Source organism: Ambystoma mexicanum, chromosome 4p (genome assembly GCF_040938575.1).
Source record: "Ambystoma mexicanum isolate Mex_15411 chromosome 4p, UKY_AmexF1_1, whole genome shotgun sequence".
Taxonomy (NCBI): Eukaryota; Metazoa; Chordata; class Amphibia; order Caudata; family Ambystomatidae; genus Ambystoma; species Ambystoma mexicanum.
In genome coordinates, this window is record NC_090927.1 from 782,433,693 (window position 1) to 782,452,758 (window position 19,066).

Here is a 19,066-nt window from a genome sequence, read left to right on the forward strand (position 1 = left end):
GACCTGTATGCCTGAAGAATATGCACAACGCGGGGAGAGTTTGAGAAGTGTGTGCTGAGCATGGATGCCTATAAAAGGTAGCCCTGCATGGGAGGAAGCAGAAAGAAGGGCTCATGAACGTAGAAATACTGGGGGAGGGTATTAATTACTGTAGGAGTAACGAAAGGGGGGAATGTTGGGAGATGGTCCTATCCCACCCCCCTAGCCACAGCTATGGAGAATAAACGTCATCAAAGCCAAGTGGGGAGAATCCCCCACCTCCGCAGTATGGGAACCAGCCCCCTAACAAAGAGAATAAGATGAATAACATAAGATGAATAACGTAACTCCATTTTGTATTAGGCCCTGATGACATTTTTTACTAGGCCGCAAAAACTGCCACTCCCTAAGGCTGCAGCACTCGCATTTTGAGCCTCTCACACAGAGGGACGGAGCCATCAACACAGTAGGCCAGCTCTGCACAAGTCTTGTTCCCACGTAAATCCATCCGTTCCCTGTCCTTTCAATGTTGCGAAAACCTAGCATCATTTCTTCACAATGTGCTCTGCATGGAAGGTGAGACAGTACCAGGCCCCGGCGCTGTGCCCATCTGTCTCCACTAAACTGCCAGTGCATCCCCTGATGCCTGCCCCCACCCGGCCAGAGCCCTCCATCCCACACAGCCCCGACCTCTCAACCCCTTCCATGCTGATAATCATCTAACCCCCTCATCTCAACCATTTCACATTACCCACCGAGATCTAAGCCAGCGCAGCCATGTTTCTTTCCAATGGTAACACACGTTTGTTTGTATCATGAGGCACCAAGGAAGGTTGACTAAAGATCAAACCCTTGGGGAGAGACTTGGGTGCGAGGATTGCCGTATCAACGAAGCCCTGAATGTATGGGGCAGCATGTCCATATATTGTTCTCTTTTTTTTGTGTAGTACCCCTTCATATTATACTCATTTGCCTGCTATTGCTAATGAATTTTCAGTTATTGGTGTTTAGCTTAGCTTAGTTACAATGTATCACCTTCCTCACCCATCCTTCACTACGAGATGAGCCCAGCTGACCCACGTGTACCAATATCGACTGGGGAGCAGAGGCCAATTAGCGCTTGGCATCCCATATGGAGCAGGTCTGGCGGCTATATGTCCCCCACCCACCAGCAACATGACTTTTGTCTTATACTAAATCGTCACTGATGATGCATATGCCCTTTTTAATGTGCTGCCCTTGTACATTTTGGCAGAGCGCTCTCAGGCAGCAGAGTCCTTTGCTTGCATATTGATCTTATATAAACTTTGTTATCCTTGCAAGTTATCTCTTGGTCTTATTCCCTAATGGGGTGTATAATTAGTGGGATACATGTATAAAGGTTGGTGCCTTCAGCAGTCACAGTCTTCAATGGGATGGCCTCGGGATACCTGGTGGCATGGTCGACCAGCACCAGGAAAAACCTATTGCCTGAGGATGTTTGTCAAGAGGACCAAAAATGATAACCCCTTCCCTCTCAAATGGTACCCACACAACTGGGAGTGGTACTAAAGGAGCTTGGATTGGTGTGCCACTTTTCCCAGATAACTGGCATGTGGTACAACTCCTGCAGTGGCTTTCTACTTGCAACCCCATCTTGTGCCAGTAGAAGTGCATGGATAACCTTTGCTTGGTTCTCTTGATGCCAAGGTGACCAGCAAGGGGGACTTCATGCACCAACTGCAAGAGCAAGGTTCTGACAGCAAGGGGAATCACCAACCTCCTATGGTCTCCTTCTGTAGACTCTGTGGGCTCACTGTAGAGGGGCCCACCTTCCCAATAAATCCTGTGCTTCCCAGGATGTTCACCCTCAAGCTGGGAGCATGCCTGTCTCCCTAGGCCTTGCAAAGATGGGCACTCACGTTGGCCCTTACTGAACTCAACCCTACAAGGACCACCTTGTACAAGCAAACTCTGGAGTTCAGGATGGTTATGTGGACTGAGAATTTCAGGCAACACCTCTTCCTCGTCAGGTTCAGGTATTTGACCAACTACCTCCACCTCAGTTGTAGGTGAGTTAGGGGAGATATTCTCTTTTCCTCTTCTGTCTTTTTTGACTCCTTTAGCCTTGGGTTTCCCCTTGGGCTTGGGCTTGGGCTTGGACTTGGCATTGGACTTGGCCAATACAGCCCTTGTTTGTGACATTGTGCATGGTCTCTCTGCTGTAGAGAACAAAAGGGGGGCTCCAACCACATATACATTTTTAGGCATTGCATTCCTCTTTTGGTGCCTGTTTAGATTTTATTGAATTACATATGTATGCTTCAAAAGGTAAGCCAAGTATCCCTGAAGAAAATAGATTTTACTGCGGAATCAATCTAAACATAAATTGTAGATCATTCGTTTTGTAACTCAGATTGCTGTTTTATTATATTAGCAGTCATTTTTCTGGGATTTAGATTTTTTCTTCTGTACATATAGTGATATAAGCAAATAACATGAATTTAGGTACAGTACGATCCATAACATCCAATTTCAAACTCATTGGTGAGTTAGGACTGTCCAAGTGCAAAGGATTACATCATAAAGAACAAAAAATGCAACAAAGGAGTACAAAAATGAAACGCGTAAATAAAGTTATCAGATGCCTAGCATGGAATACGGTAACCAAAACAGATTATTTGTTCGGTACATGTTTCCTCTAAAATTTCAGAGTGAAGGCATCCAGAAGGTTTATATAAAAATAGTATGGTAGCTGGTCTACTCTTTTGTTGCACTAGTTTGGTCATTAGGACTCGCTAGATGGACCAGCTGTGAAAGTGGGAAACATATTTCCAACAGAGGACCAAAACCCTTGGGTCTCTGCTGTTTCACCCAAAAGACCTAAGTCTCTGAGATCATTCCCTGACAGGACGACTTTACCTGGGACTTGCCTCTGAATGCTCACTGGAATCCTGACCATAGTACCATTGATAGCAATATTTACAGGCATTACTGAGAACTTGAGAGGGGGACCACCAACTATTTCCTCTGGGTCTACCAAATTAGAATCCACTACTGTTCTGCTGGCCCCACTATCCCTAAGGGCATATGTATCAACCCCATGGATCAGCACACAATGGCCCTCATTACGACCCTGGCGGAAAGCAACTGACATGACCGCCATAGCGTAAATAGCGTTTCCGCCACTGCACGATGGAGGAAAGTGCGGCTAATTCTGACCCATCGGGCACGAGCATTACGCCATGGCGGAAGTGCAAAGTCCGTGATGGCGGAAATGACCCCAAAACGCCCCTTACCGCCGTCGTACGTCGCCCTAGGTGCAATTCCGCCACCCATCTTACCGGTCACCGTAATGAGCGGTCAGCGCAAAATACGGTCACCGTAAATATACGGAAACGGAAGTAAAAACATGGGGCCGGAACGGGAAACAGCACGCCGTACACCTATAAAACCAGAATCCCAACACAACCATTAAAATCCGACCCTGAGACACATCCCAACCCGTTAGCCACCCCAGTTAAAAAAATAAATATGGGAAAAGTTGCTAAAAAAGCGTGCGACCGCAAGCGGCAGGTCCACTTCTCCCACGAGGAACTCACCGTGCTCACAGAGACCCTCCAGGAGAACGCTGCCGTCGTCTTCTCCACGCAAATGACCAGGACGGCACTTGCGAACAAGAAGGCCATATGGGCGCTGGTGGCACAGCGGGTAAGTGCGGTGGGGACCGCACCCCGCAACCCACAGCAATGCAGAAAGCGATGGGACGACCTACGGATACGCGTCCGGAGCATACTCTCTGCCAACCGGAACATTGCCACAGCTACCGGGGGAGGATCGGAATCACCCATCAAGTTGACCCCCTGGGAAGAAATCTGTGCCTCCACCATCGGAATGGAGAGCATAGAGGGAGTCGGAGGGATGGAGAAAGGAGTGCAGACATCAGAAGAATCAGGTAGGTGGCCCAAATAAAACTATGGCAAATCCCCAATTACCAACCATGTGAAGTACCATGTGTCCCCATAGTGCAATAGAAACACATGTTCAGGAGAACGACCACATACAATGCCATGACAGCGCCCCTTAAAAGTCAGATCAAACAACTAAATATTCAAAAAACCAAAAAACACACCCTACATGTGCAGCATGCACACCCTAACTGCAGACTGCAAAATAACTGCATCCCCAATGCACACAAAAATGAGACCACCTCCAAGGCCCTGACCCAAATCACCCCCAGGTACCACCCCAATGCATGTGATACAATTGCCATTACAATCACCACAGACCCATGAATAACGCTCGCCCTCCTTTACTCCACCACAGGGTCCGATTCCAACGACGAGCTTCAGGACACCCCTACCAGCACACCTGCAAAGAGGGCCAAGACCAACGGCCAAAGACCCTCCACCTCAGCTGCACGTATCAAGGCACGGCAGCTGCACAAATCGAGTGGCAGCACACTGGAGGGGACATCAACAGGCACCCCAGCAGCCAGCATGTCCACAACAGCAGCACCACAGGTCCCCCCAATGGATGCCACAGAAGGCACTGCTTCTGGTGGCAGCAGCACCATAGGTGAAACTGCTTTCATGCCAGCATGCTCCGACACAGAAAACGGTGCTGTAGATGTAGGATCCATCCATGACCTGTCCCAATCCCCCTGTATGTTTCATCCCGTACACCATGAGGACACCACGCAGGGGCACCCACAAGACGACGACTGGCCAACCCCAACAAGGCCTGTTGCAAGGCAACATGAGGTGTCCAGCCCCTCTGTGACACCACCGCAAATGGGCATGGCCCAGCAGAGGCAACAGTCCCTCGAGCAGATGATAGTGCAACAGCAGCAAATGGCCACGCTCCTCAAGGAGCATGCTGATGAATGCGGGGGTTCTAAGGCAGCCATTGAAACCTCTACTGAGACACTTAGGGCAGAAATCGAGCGAAGTACAGAGACACTAAGGGCACAAATGGAGAGAAGTACCGAGAGCCTGAGGGGTGAACTGCATGCGACGTCCAAAGACGTATGTGGTGAACTTGCCGCTGTGCGCCGTGTGCTCACTGAGCTCTCACAAACCCTTAGGGACATGCATGGACGAGAGCAGGCAGAGACATCATCCGTTGCAAGTTCCGTCCAGGGCAGCCCCCAATGTAGATCTGGGAGGACCTGGCGCTCCACAGGCAGGGGTGCCCCTGATACCCGGAGAGGGGGCTTGCAATAGCGTCTGCCCACTGACAATGAGCGTCATTGGACACTGGTGTTCGGGGGGGAGGTAGGAGGGTGGAGGGGGTGTGTTGGGCTTCTTTGGGTGGCGGGTCGATTGGGTGTGTAATGTCTTCTCACATCTGCAATACAAATCTTCATATTCATCCTATGAGATGTGTGGACATTGATCTCTGTGTACGAGGCCTATCCTGGCGTACAGTCCATATTGTGCATGTCCCAGACACACACAGTGCCACAAGTCCCGTGTCCATGCAAACAGCCACCAGGCGTGAGTGCTAGAAGCATGCATCTATGAGATTCTGCCGTAATTCACGGGCCTCCTGTGCCTCGCAGACCCCTTGAGGTGCTGCCACATCCCCACCCTCATCATGACCATCTTCAGGTGCTAGCAGTTCTGCGTCGGGGGGCATGGCCACATTCCTACGTACGCACATGTTGTGTAGCATGACACATGCCATGACCATCTTTGCCACCCTCTCATGGCGGTACAGGAGTGCCCCGCCAGACCTGCTGAGGCAGCGGAAACGAGCCTTCAGTAGGCCGAATGCCTGTTCTATGACCACACGGGTACGTGAGTGGGCATGGTTGTAGTCCTCCTCATGCTGGTCCTGTGGGTTCCGGATTGGTGTAAGGAGCCATTTCTTCAGTGGATACCCGCAATCACCTGTATGTGGACAAGAAAGGATGTTTGTGGAATGTCATAGCTACGTACGCACCCCCCCCTTCCTGCCAGGTCATTCACGCATCAACTACCCCACATACTCATGCATTAAATGAGACTCACCGAGTAGCCAGGATCGGCGCCCTGCGTGTCGCTCCATGTAGCGTGGTATTCTAGAGTTCCGCAAGACCATAGAATCATGTGTTGATCCCGGAAATCGGGCAGAACAATGTGTAAAGATCCTGTTGGAGTCACACACCATTTGCACATTGATAGAATGATATTGTTTCCGGTTGCGGTACTGGGCCTCCATGGCATGTGGGACAACCAATTCCACATGGGTGCAGTCGATGGCACCAATGCAACCCGGTATGCCGCCAAGTGCATGGAATCCCACTTTTGTGTTTGTTAGCTCCTGCTCCGAGCGTGGTAAAGTGATGTAGTCGTCTGAGTGCTTCAAGAGGGCATCAAGCACTCGGAATAGTGTCCGTGAGAATAGTGGCTGTGAAATGCCATGCAACTGTCCGACTGTGTGCTGGTAGGTGCCTGTGGCCAGGAAGTGGAGTACAGACACCACCTTCAGTAGGGGTGGGATGGCGGTTGGGCTATCTATCATGCTGACAAGGTCAGCGTGTGTCATGTCGACAATGGCGGTTATGGTGTCCCGGTCCAAACGGTAGAGGGTGTGGATCTGCTCAGCTGTGAGGTTGAACGGATTAGCTCGGAGGCGTGGGATTGCGGGCTGCCTGCGTGGTGGTAGTGGCTGTGCTGGTGGGGCTTGCTGGCCATGCCTTGCCCTCCTCCTCCTCCTCCTGCGTCTCCTCTGTGCGGCCGGTTGTTGCAGTCGTTGGCGTTCGTCTTCCTCTTGAAGTTGGAGTACTTGCAGTGCAATCAGGTCCCCCAGGCCCAACATCGCTAGTCCTGCCGGTAGCATTCTGGAGTGGGTGTGGTTGTGGGAGGGGTTTGGGTATGCAATTTATGTGTTTTCAGGCTGTATAGCCTTCACCTGTGGTGATTCATTCCACCTGTGTCAGCTGCAATGCCTTTCGTGCGAGCACGTCCCGCACACGACGCTGCAATTCGACGCATGGCATCTTGCATTTGCAATCATGTTCTTAATCCCGATGGCTGTGGAATATTGGTTTATATGTTCATTCTGCTATGGTCCCATTGTTGCACATACTATATTTGCATTCGCGAGCAGACTTGTGAAGGGTCAGTGGAATGTAGTGCTCGATCAACGGTGGACCCTCATGCAGCACTGTACCGACGTCCTCCGACGGCGGGGAGTCCCATCAGTGATTGAGGCCAGTTACCATTTTCACACACAGCCGCACTGCATACATGTATTTGTGAATACAAGCGTTCACAGATGCCTTTTCAACGTGATGTTGCAAATGAGGAATTCGAAGGACAGCGCTTTCGGTTTTCAACTAGCGGCGTGGAGACGCCCACAGGTCTGACTGGAAATGTAACGTTCTATTGTTGAATGTCCTTGGGACAGGGCCCATGACGGGAATGCAATGATTGATATGGTCTGAATGGGATGCGCCATGGCGTGGTGGACGATAAGGCAGGACGTTCCCAAATACATGTGACTTCACTACACAAGGAATCCGGGCAGGAGCACAGTGGATTTTGAAGGCTGCATTACGCACAGACTCTATGGAAATTTCGAATGTTATGTGAGTGAATATTCAGGCGTTTTCATTACGGGATGAGGGAATGATGAATGGATGCATGGAAAGATGATTTAATTGGGAGTCTGCCATGTACATGGCTATTTGGAATCTGTCCCCTTCCCCTGGGCTATGTGATGCAAGGCTGCCATAGTGGGACCATCGTCTGTCTGCCCTTGTTGAACCCTCCCTGTCTCGACGCGCCTTCAATCACTTGTGTCTATGCACGTTGATGATCCCATCTGATGGATCCTGTTCTGACAGGCGCATGCACACAGACACTCGTTTGGAATAGTGTATTCACCTCGATTTGTGTCGTAATGATTCGCAAGTGATTTTTGGGTGCAATTGATCCTTATGAGTGGGCTAGCATGCATATGGTTGTAGGTTTGGTGTGTTGAATGAAGTGAGTAATGCATATGGAGTTCGGATGCCCATACTATCATTTTTTTCATTTGGGTGACAGGTATCTCCTCCCCTTCTGCCGCTGCCATCTGTACGCCACTCCTGCAGATGGCTTCTACAGTCGACACCTGCAGCTTCGAGTTAATCAGTGGAGCACCATTACGATCTTATGGGACGATCGCCAATGGCCCACATGCCCTTACGCAGTACTAGTGGCTAGGTGCAGCATACCTAGCTTCCAGCTGGACTAGTGCCTACTTCATGGGACGGCCCTGCGGTCCTAGGCGCTTCCATGTTGCCTTTTTGGACGTTGATGTAGCCCCTGTGTGCCATGAAGGTACAGGGCGTCACACATGGGGAAGCTGGTCATTTATTGCGGATGCAGCCCACAGTAATGCTGATCATTTGTGATTTTATGTTCTAATGGCTGTATGGGCTTGGTGATTTTGATGTGCATTAAATTTATATTCAGATATTTACTGTGTAGCGTTATTCTTTGCTGGGTAATGTGGCATATTCCGATTTGTGGCGCGATGTATTGTGAGGTGTTCTGCATTGGGTTCCGGCTTCTGGGTAGAGTTGTGTGGTACGTCCTTATGCTGATGGTTGGTTTGACTACTGGCATGTGTACAGGGCTGGTGCAGTCTCCCTCAGGTTACTGCTTTGGATGTTGATTTGCACTGGTGGCAAGCGATGGGGGACTGTAGTTGTTTTGTGTCATGGAATTTTCTGTTCGTTTTGGTGTACTTGCACCTTCTGATGCCTGTGCTGCATCAGTACGGCAATGGTGTGTTGGCAATTGTGGATGGCCACTCACAGGGCACTTGGGGCCCCTGCATGCATTTGTTCGTTGGCATGCATGGGTGACTTGTACATTTCGCTGGTTGCATGGTGTGACTGCATTGCGCCTACGAGGAGTTGTGCAATGTGGCCAGGGAGTGGAGTACAGGCACTCAGTAGGGCCATTACGGTTGGTTCGCGATGCCGTAGTTCTCGCCATGGCGGAATGGTACTTTCCGCCATGCTTGATGGCGTTAGGTGAATGTCCGCTGGGGTCAGCATTCGCGTACCGTTGCGCCATGGCGGATATTGCGGTTTTGCAGGGCGCGCGTGCGCGTACTTGGTGCAGTTAGCGTTGGCGTTCGCTACGGTGTCGCTAATGGCATCGTACTTTACGGTGACGGGTCATGATCGCAACGGGCGGTATTCGATGGCGGTATTACATTTCCGCCATCGTTTTTCGTATTCCGCCAGGGTCGTAATGAGGGCCAATGTCCTTAAATTAGTGTTTGGTGTTATCTGGAATGCTAGCATAAGCCTCTGAGATGTTAGACTCTGAGGAACCCAGGGAAACTAGGACTACCTCAGATTCTATCCCACTGGGGAAGGAGTCTGAGGAGAAGGATGTCCCTGTAATCTCTTCCTTGTCATAGGAGGCGATGACCAGAGTCACACAGTGGACCCCCAAGGTCTGACCTTACATATGGGATCCCCCTTCACATGGTCATTTGCTCCACAAGCCACACAAGAGTCACTGGGTCTTGGGACATAGGGAGACTTACTATAACCAGAGTTCTGCTTGGAAGGATAACTTCCACTACCCTGTACATACTCTTGGGACTTACCCTTGCATTTCTTTTCATGGCCGTTTTGTGAGGAGGTTTTATCAGATCCCCCACCCTCTTTAACTTTGTGCTTTATCCCCTCCTCCTGCTTGCCAGGAATAGTCTTGTCCTTATGGGAAACTCTGTGTGACACCCATAAATCTGCTGCCATGGCTAATTTCTTAAGATTGAACTCCTTTGAATTAGCCAAATGCTGCTTAGGCTCAGGGGAACAAGATGCAAACATATGTTCAAGCATGACTAATGAAATCATACCCTCAAAGTTGGGGACATTATAGCCTTCAACCCAGCCAGTCAAGTTCTTCAAGGAATCAGTAACATAGGACACCCAGTGTTACCTTCTTTCTTCTTGTATTCTCTAGACCTCTTCAAGTATTGGGCAGGAGTCTTCCCAAACTTTAAGATGAGAGTCTGCTTCAATTTTGCAAAGTCTACTCTTTCAGCATTTGACATCAACATAATAGCACTGCAGCCAGATTGGGGTAGTCTGCTGAGCAACCATGCAATCCTGTCAGCATTCACAACCTTGAACTTCACATGCATACTCAAATGCAGTCAACCAGTCCATAATGTCATTCTTCTCGTCATATACACTGAGCAGATCTATAGGAAACCTTGGATGAGAAGAGGACCCAGACCCATGTGCAGATCCCTTGGATGAGCCATTTGAAACCTGAAGCTTGTCCAGTTCCAACTGGTGATCCCTGGCCTTCTGTTTTCTACCTGCTCTTCCTTCAGCTGTGCCATTTTGAATTCAAGCTCCTTCTGCTTAAACAGCAACTCTTTCTTCTTGGATTCTAATATGGCCTCAGCATCAGAGCTGGCAGAGGAAACTTGGGACAACACATCATTCCTGTCTTCATGGGTACCATGTATGAGTACAGTGAAAGATCTGCCAGATCTGTCAGTGAGAGCAGAGCCACCAACACCTGCACTTACATTTGTGGTAATGACATTGATTTGCAACTCTTGCCAATCCATGATCCTTTGGATCATTTCACTCTTTGTACCTTGAGCAGGCAAGCCTCTCTCAGTACATAGCATTCCCAATGTTTTGGAGCTAGAAGCATTTAAGGTTATGTTTGTAACTGTGTCCATAATATAAGATAGGTCATACAGCGTTTACAGTACTTTACTACTAAGGTCACTTTGTTTCCTAGGTAAGTGTAATCTGAGTACCTTCACCCGTGTGCAGCACTGGGTACCTTCGATCCTATCCCACCGCTGTACACAAATTTGTTAAGATGGATTTCTGAACTCTGACCTGGTGGGCAGAGGTTCAGTAGGCCAGCCTTGATTCTTGGAACAGGGAAACCTTCTGGACAAGCCAGACCAATCAAGGTAGCACTGGTGGCAGTCAACACCAGGTCTCCGGAGTGGTGAGGGTGATCAAAAGCCCACAATGAGCACACACAGCAAGGACACTACAAATTACTCTCAGTCAGGTGTATATCAAAAATACATATATATTTATTAAAGGCCTTTTAAATCAAACACAAGCTAAGATCAGTAGCAATACTTAAACACACACAATCACTACTATAGAACACATATACAGTTACCATTGGCCTAAAGTAACGGCACAGAGTAAGGGCCCACAACCTGTAAGGGAAAGGGAGCAAACAGTGTGAATATACTTTAGGCAGTCCTTCACTTCATCAACCCTATCTGAGAGGCAGTCCAAACCCTAAGAAGAGTGGAGCCTTAAGCTCAAATGCACTTTTGGATGCAAATGCATGTAAAGACTCGAGGGGGGGTCTGTACTTCTGCTCTCTATATGGCAGAGGAGAGGCACAGAGGACCCCAGCCAAGAGTCTCTATAGGGTAGCGCTGGTCGCGCAATCAAGGCCTAGCTTCGCAAGGGGGTGATGGAGGCTGGTTCTTAAGTACAGTGTAGTCCCCAAGCACCCAAAAAGGAATGTCCTCACACTGTATGAGTTAAAACACAGTCTTTATATAATTAAGGTTCAAGGTTATATACACAATCACAATAACCCACTTTGTACTCAGTAAATCTACAATGGCAAATATATACAGTTCTAAGTGGTACCACAAATATTATCAGATTTCATTAAAGTGCATCAACTGTACTCTGGTTAAATGTCACACAAATCACTTAATAAACGTAACCAACAATAGATGTAGGAGGAAAGCAGTAGGTTAGAACAATTGGCAGAATACTGGCCCCTACCACTAGACACAATTCTGTGTGGAGATCCCCCCCACCTGGGCAACCAGTAAAGTAAAGATATATCACAAGCCCAGTCCATATATTGTTATATGAGTCATATTTCCTTCTATAATGTTTCTACCACCCCAATGTACCTGGAATAGCAGAGTTCGACAACGAGTCGCCGACGGATCCTTCTTGAGCGGCTCCCTTTAAAGAAGGAGCCACGGATTGTCGATATCCCTCGAAGAAAGTGAACTCGGCATCGAGGTGGCAGCCTCAGTCCCAGTGGTGCTCGTTGACGACAATGCAAAGAGGTCCTGCAAGGAAGAGGCGTGTGGGGCACCTCGATGTTGATAGTTCTGGACCGAAAAGAGTTTATGAAGAACTGTGGCCCAGCAAGGTCGTCGATTCGTCCGGCATCTCTATGGTCGTTGGGTGGCAGGAAACCCACCCATGGGATGCTCCTCAGCGCGTCGACGGCCTGGCCTTCTCCGGTGGGATAAGGCGGGCGGCGGTGCGGACGAGAGCGTCTGTGAATCAAAAGTCTTAGGCCTTCGGTCGTTGGTGGCACGACATCAAGCGGTCCCCTCTTCTGGGCAACATGGCTTCAACGGGCCTCCAGCGGTTACAGCAGCCCTGTGAACCCTGGTTGACGACGGTGGACGGAATGTCCGGTGCTTATCTTAGTTCTCCTCGGTGGCCCCAGTCTCCGGTCAGCAGCCTTTCGAGGGTCTGACTTCCAGGGTGCTTTGGCGAAGGTTAGCAGTGCTCGATGGTCCCTCGGAGTACAGGAAGAGGGTGCCTAACCAGGTCCTCTCTTGAATCAGTCTCGACAGCTTTCGGCTTTCTGATTTCGGCGAAGGGAGACAACCTTCTTCTTCAGGCTCGGCTTCGAGATTAAGCGTCAGTTTCAACTTCAGCTTCTGAACGATTTCGAACAGTGAGAGGCCCCCAGATATACTGGTTGATCTCCTATTCATTCTGCTGGGTCACACTTAGGCAACCAATCACTCAGAAGAGCATTCAGCAGTCAGTCAGCCAATCAGGCATAAAGTGCATTCAGGCCATTCTTCTCCCTCTCAGACACTCACAACAAGGAATTTGTATTGGGACAAGTACCCAGCCATTCAACACTACACACTGCATTCATACCAGTTTCGGGCAGCGCTGTCTCAGTCATTGGGCCTCCTTACGAGTATGGACGTAGCCATGGTACTATTAGCGCCATGGCTGCCTCCATACCGGGCTCCAATACCGGGTTCCTACAAAGAGGAATTACTGGGTCATTCCGACATGGGAGGACCCGGGTAATTCCTCCTTGCAGGAACCCATTCCCATTTGAGCCCCCATAGGGCTCAATGGGAATGGGGAGCCCCCATAAGGCTCAATGGGAATGGGGAGGGAGCTAATAACGGCGCCATTAATAATGGCCCATTATTAGCTCCCTCTTCCCCTCGTGGGACCCGCTAAGGACGCCTGGTTGTACCAGGTTGTACCAGGCGTCCTTAGCGGGTCCCGCAAAGGGAAACTCGTAATCGGCGCTTCCGTAACGAAGGGTGCGGTCCCATACCGGCACCCTTTATTACAGGAGCGCCAGGGTTATAATGAGGCCCATTGTGTCAAACACCAGAAACCAGACATCCACAACAAGAAGTGCATATTGGTCACACACTCCATTCACCCAGGTCCCACCCACAGGGTGTACCCACAACATACAGTCACTGGGAAGGCTCCAGCCAGTCTGGCCTGGACTTCACAACAACACCATATATGGAACTTCCCCCCAACAGCCAGTCAGGGGGAAGGGACAGAGTCAGGGCTTCCCAGGACTTTGGGAAAACAATGTAACAGGAAATAGAAAGCAAGAGGCCACAGGGGCCATCTTGTATCCTATCAGGAATCAACTGATTCCAATGGCAGGGCCTGGGTATCCCAAAAAGGAGGATACGCAGAGCACCTGTCAAATTCAGCATGGAGCTGCTGACAGCCCATACCCTGCTCTGTGGGCCACACACAGATGCCCAAAAACATACACTAGGGGCACAGGGTTGTACCCCCACCCATGGGTGCCATAAGGGTATCCAATGGGTCTGTACACCAAACCAAAAACAGGAAGAGCTGCACTGCCAGGAGTCCCACATGGACTCCTGTGCAGACAACAATACAGAACACAAATGAAAAAGGACTACAGGATAAGGACAGGGAGGCCCTGTCCCTCCAATGCATTTCCAGGGTCACAATGCACGCAATTGTGCAGTTGGTCAAAAACGGGGTCTCTTGCAGGGGCTGTAGCAGCTCAGGAAGACGGGTGAGGCAGTGAAGAATAAGTTCCCACTATTCGAGGAGGGTCTACCAAAGAGGGCAGAACAGGTTGCAAGAGTTGAGAATAGGACGGTAGCACAGGCTACCTGTGGAAAGGTGAATGGCCCTCAGGGGACACTCATGCGTAAAAATGGATGGATGTACTAGGGCCACCGGTAAGGTTGCAAGTACTCATCGACCCCCGGCGCACTCAGGGCCAAACTTCGGCAGTCGAGTCCACTTTGGTTGCAGGTCCAAATGCGGCAATTGTGCATGTCTGCGGCTTTCAGCGGCTGAGCTACAGCGCTGATTCTGTGGCAGGTCAGTGGCGATTTCTCCACTCCTGATGAAGAGATCAGGCCAGTTCACTGCAGCAGGTTTCAGGGCACAGAGGGGCACATTAGTAATGCACCTGTGAAGTTCGTCACCACGGCTGGGCAACACAGTGACCGTGTGCACTCTGGTTCAGGCGTACTCTCCTAATTCCAGATCTAGATCACCTAGGTATAAGAAACCCAGCAGGTGAGTGCCTGGGATCGAGTACTTAGGGTCTTCCAAGTTTCAAGTGTCAACTTGAAACAGTGGTGGTTCCACAGCAAAGGTCCTGCGCAAGCTAGTCAGGTCGCAGGTTGGCCCAGGAACACTTTCGAGAAGGCTTGTTTGCAGGTTAAGGTGGAGGCGCTATGAGTAGTTGTTTCCACTATTCAAATGGGTCAAAGCGCCTTTGTAGACCTTCTAAGTTTGATCAGTTGCAGAGGGGTCCTACTGGACAACAGCGGGCTCAGGGTACAAAACCTTCCAGCGGGTCACTAGCGGTTCCTCGTCTCGGCTTCTTGGTTTCAGGATGCTTGGATCCTATCCTAGGTTCAGTGCGAACTCAAGAGATTGACCTGCTATGAGTGTTTGGAGCCTTCTCTTATCCAGAATCTCCTTTGCGCCAAAACAAAGAGGACCCAATGGGAGATCTGCTCACATACAAGCACACCAGACGTGGACCAATCATGGACCACGGTCGTCCCAGTCATTCCCAGCATACCAGACTCTCTGGCACTCAGGATGTGTATTGGAACTAGACAGTCCAGCCAACATCCTGGAGGCACACCCAAAAGGCATGCAGAAGCCCGGGAAAAATTGGTGTTTCATGGGAGAATGCATGACCAAATAAGGACTGACCCGGGTCTGCTCGCCGTGGGGAAGGCAAAGGGACAATATGGCCAAAGGACAGAACAAAGGACCTTGTGGAATGGCCATTTTGGGGCCAAGCCACTGTCCAGGACCAAACACGGTAAATGCGAAATGGACCACAAGAAAGGGTTAAATATATATGAAAAATAACACCTGCCACTAGCTCTGTCCAAGGCACATCTGTACCTCTAACAAAAAATCCTTTAAGGGTGTCTAGGGTGTTAGGCAGAATCCTGTGCAGTTCCCTTAGGGAGCACTACAAAAGATTAAGACTACAGGTATGAGCAATAAATCCCCTTTGGTATCAGTCTGTACCACAAAGATTTAGTTGGTAGCTGTGGCTGAGCAGTCAGACTTATCTCAAGAGGGAGATGAGCAGTATTCAGGGTTTACACAATAGGGTTGCAGTACTATGATACAAGGAAACACTGACCAAAGCTTGGTATTAAAAAGAATATATATATTTATTTTACACACTTCTAGTTCAACACATTAATTACAGTTAATAAAGCAAGTTAAAATCAGTCAAGAAAAGTATAAACAACTCCCTAGTTAAATTGTAGACAAGTTTGAGCAAGAGTGAAAACTGAGCAAAACAGCACAGTGAAAACCAAACACAAATGGCACTCTAGCAATTTCTCACAAGGGAGGGAAAGCACAAGTTATACAGGAATATCTTCTTAGGCACCTAAGCAACACTTCCCCATAAGTTTGTGAACAAGTTTAGGCAAGATAGTACTTTAGCATAGAGAATACTTAAATGAAAACCGAGCAAAATGGCACTTCACAAGTTTTAAAAGTGGGAAGGAAAAGGTGGTTATAAGAAGTAGGTGCACCAACACAGTTCTAGTTGAGAAGCAATCTAGAGAGGGCAGATCTAACAAACTTAGCCAGAGTCAATAGGCCTGTGCCAGAGTCAGTGGTACAGGACAAAAGAGTTTAGGAGCAAAATGTTCTTGTAGCTGCAGTCGAGTCTTTGGTTAACGATTTTGAAAAGGTGGATGCAGAAGGTGAAAGACAATGTTAGAGGATAGGGACGGCCAACCCAACAGGTAGGTAAAGGATTTAAAACACCTTTAGCGCTACCACACGAAAAGGGAGGCCTGGCAGAACAAAGTACCTTAGAATGAAGAAGAGGCTCCTGCGGTGGCGCTGTTCCTGGTAGTTCCTGCAGTTCGGGATATCCAGCAGAGGAAGAGAGGCTCTCGTCGTGGAGGAAGATTCAAATTACTGCACTACCCAGGGATGAAACCAGCCGCGGTGCTGCCCAACGAATAAAAGATACGCTCCTTTAAATCGCAGTCCGGGTGGATGGCTGCCTGGCTATCCGGCCTTCAAGTGCTGGGCACTGGCGATTCGACCAAGGCAGGTCCAAGAAGGCGATTGGCAAACTGGTTGGCCCCACCAGCTGAAGGGAAGAAGGCTCTTTCAGTTGAAGATCTCCTCTCATCGTGTGGAGAAAAGTGGTGAGACGCTGCAGCAGGGCTTCACCGGTGGTTCAGTCGTTGCAGATGTCTTTGGCTTCTCTCCCCTTCGGTTCCGTAGTTCCAGTGGCGACGTCTTGCTCTTCCAGTCCTCAGGACCCTGCTTTTATGCAAAAAGATCCCCATTCATAAAGCCTAGCTGTCACTCACACAGTGGAGTGTTCACCTTGGCAGGAGACCCTCCAGCCTATCAGGTTAGAGTGCGACATGAGTTCCTGCTGCAACCCTGTCCAGGGGTCATACTCCCCCACCCACACAATGGACCCACCCCAGACTCAGTGGCGCCGAAAGGAGGGCTTCTGGGCAGAAGCCCGCCAAAAGGACGAACAAAGGATCCCCGACCTGGGTTAGGCATTAAACACAATAAATAGCCTAGGACACACATAGCAAACATGCCTAAGAGTGGGAAAAAAGAGTCACACTCTTAGCAGGAGAAAAAAACAAACCCTTCAAATCCAGCAAAGCTGCTGGGGGACTCTATAGGTAAGGGAAATTAGCCATAGAATGAGAATTCTCCCTAACATAGGGCCTTTGGAAACAGAAGGTTGACCAAAGCGCACTCTACAATAAGGTACCTTGTGCACTTGTAACATGTTGCAAAGAAATTGCAACATTGGAAAGGACTAAAGGAAACAAAGTCTGCCAGTACTGTCTTTATGGGCATGTTAGTTTCCCCATAACAAAGTGAGTGAAAGCCCACGGAGTGCAGCAGAAGGCTGTGCTTCACTGGCAAAAGTCAGGCTACCCTTGTCAGACAACAGCAACAAGTGTGGGGGTTCACAACTGGAGGGAAAATTACACATAAATGGCAATCTTTCCTAACACCCACCGCAGTCAATCCTGTTTGTAAAATAAAAATGAGCGAAAGTACAGCAACATGCCATATATCATGTCCTTTCCTCCTCCACACTTTCCCACTCCTACCTCACAGCTGCCACACGACAAGGGAAGGAAGAGGCTATAATCTGTCCCTCATGGAGCTGTGCCAGCACTTGGGAGAAGCACCAGCCAAATTCTTCCCTTGGCTCCCGACCCAGCTCGCCTTCTCAACACTGGGTAGGGGAGAGAGGAATGCCGTCCAAGAAAACGAACGGCCTCAGGTGACGTCCCTCCATGGCTGAGGGCTTGGCCCCCTGTGTGATTCCCCAGGGATGAGAGCCGCCCGTTGGCATGACTCAAGGAGTCTTTTATCATTCTTGGTCCTTCCCTACTGTGCTTCTATGCAGGGGACTCTTGTCAGTACCTCAGGTGAAATCACCTCACAGACACCCCAGGCCCCCCTGCTGCTGGAGTGTACCAACATCCACCATCGCGCTGGAATCCTGACAAAAGCGTGAAATATACCACCAAAACAAACATGTTAAACCAATATATAAACATAAATGACAGCCCCAAATGCAGAAAGGGGAGAAACCATGTAAGGATACTCACAACAATAAAATGACTGTCCTAGTTTACCTGGCCCCATAACATACACCAGCATTGAGCTATGCTGGAAACACCCATTCCTTGACAAACCTCAAAATTAAATACCGGTTTACACTCACTTCCCTGTCCTTCAAAACTCTTGTCCCTAAGGGTTTATTTTATTCAAACCGGTACAGAACACCAAAAACTGAAACATATCATTCCATGCCAATGGTAAGTTCCACCATGGCTGAGTGGTGGGAGTTTGCATTGGTGACGTTTGCTTTGCGCATAGGGAAACCTGTACAGGTATTCCCCATTTGGTAGTCTCATATTGTTCCCCAAAAGCATCATAGCTCAATATTCTGACAGGTTTGACTTTCCGTGGAGATCTCTTACTCTCACCACCTGATCTTAAGATGCTGATTCCGGGGGGCCTACTGATGCAGGAGGCATGTCTGTGGGTACAGAGTCTGCCCTCTGTAAATGTTCCTCCAGTAGTGGGAAGAGAATGTCAGTGTTCCCAACAGCCAGCACCTCTCACCTGTTCTCAGATTGTCCTATCTGTCCTGAAGGACTCGGAGTTGTATCCTCACTTTCAATCCAGTAGGCTATCTTTAAGCGTTCAGAATCTTCATCTCCTTCCTCCTCATCTTGACTGGCCTGAATTTCTGAGAGCCTTTGGGTCACTTCCGAGTTTGGAGGCTCTACACCCTCATTATTACCTTTTCACTTGAGCTGGAGACTACAGACGGTACAGTACTTGGCTCAGCATGGTGTAAGAGTTCCTCAGGAGAGTGACTCCTGGTGTTGATTTCTGGTTATCCTCTTACTGTACGAAAGCGGAACTTCTGCAACAGCCGGATCCATTTCCACGTCATTCCCTATGGGTAGGAGATGATTCTGGTAGAGAGTCTTCACATCCCTCGACGTGTCTTCCTTTCATAGTCTGAACACA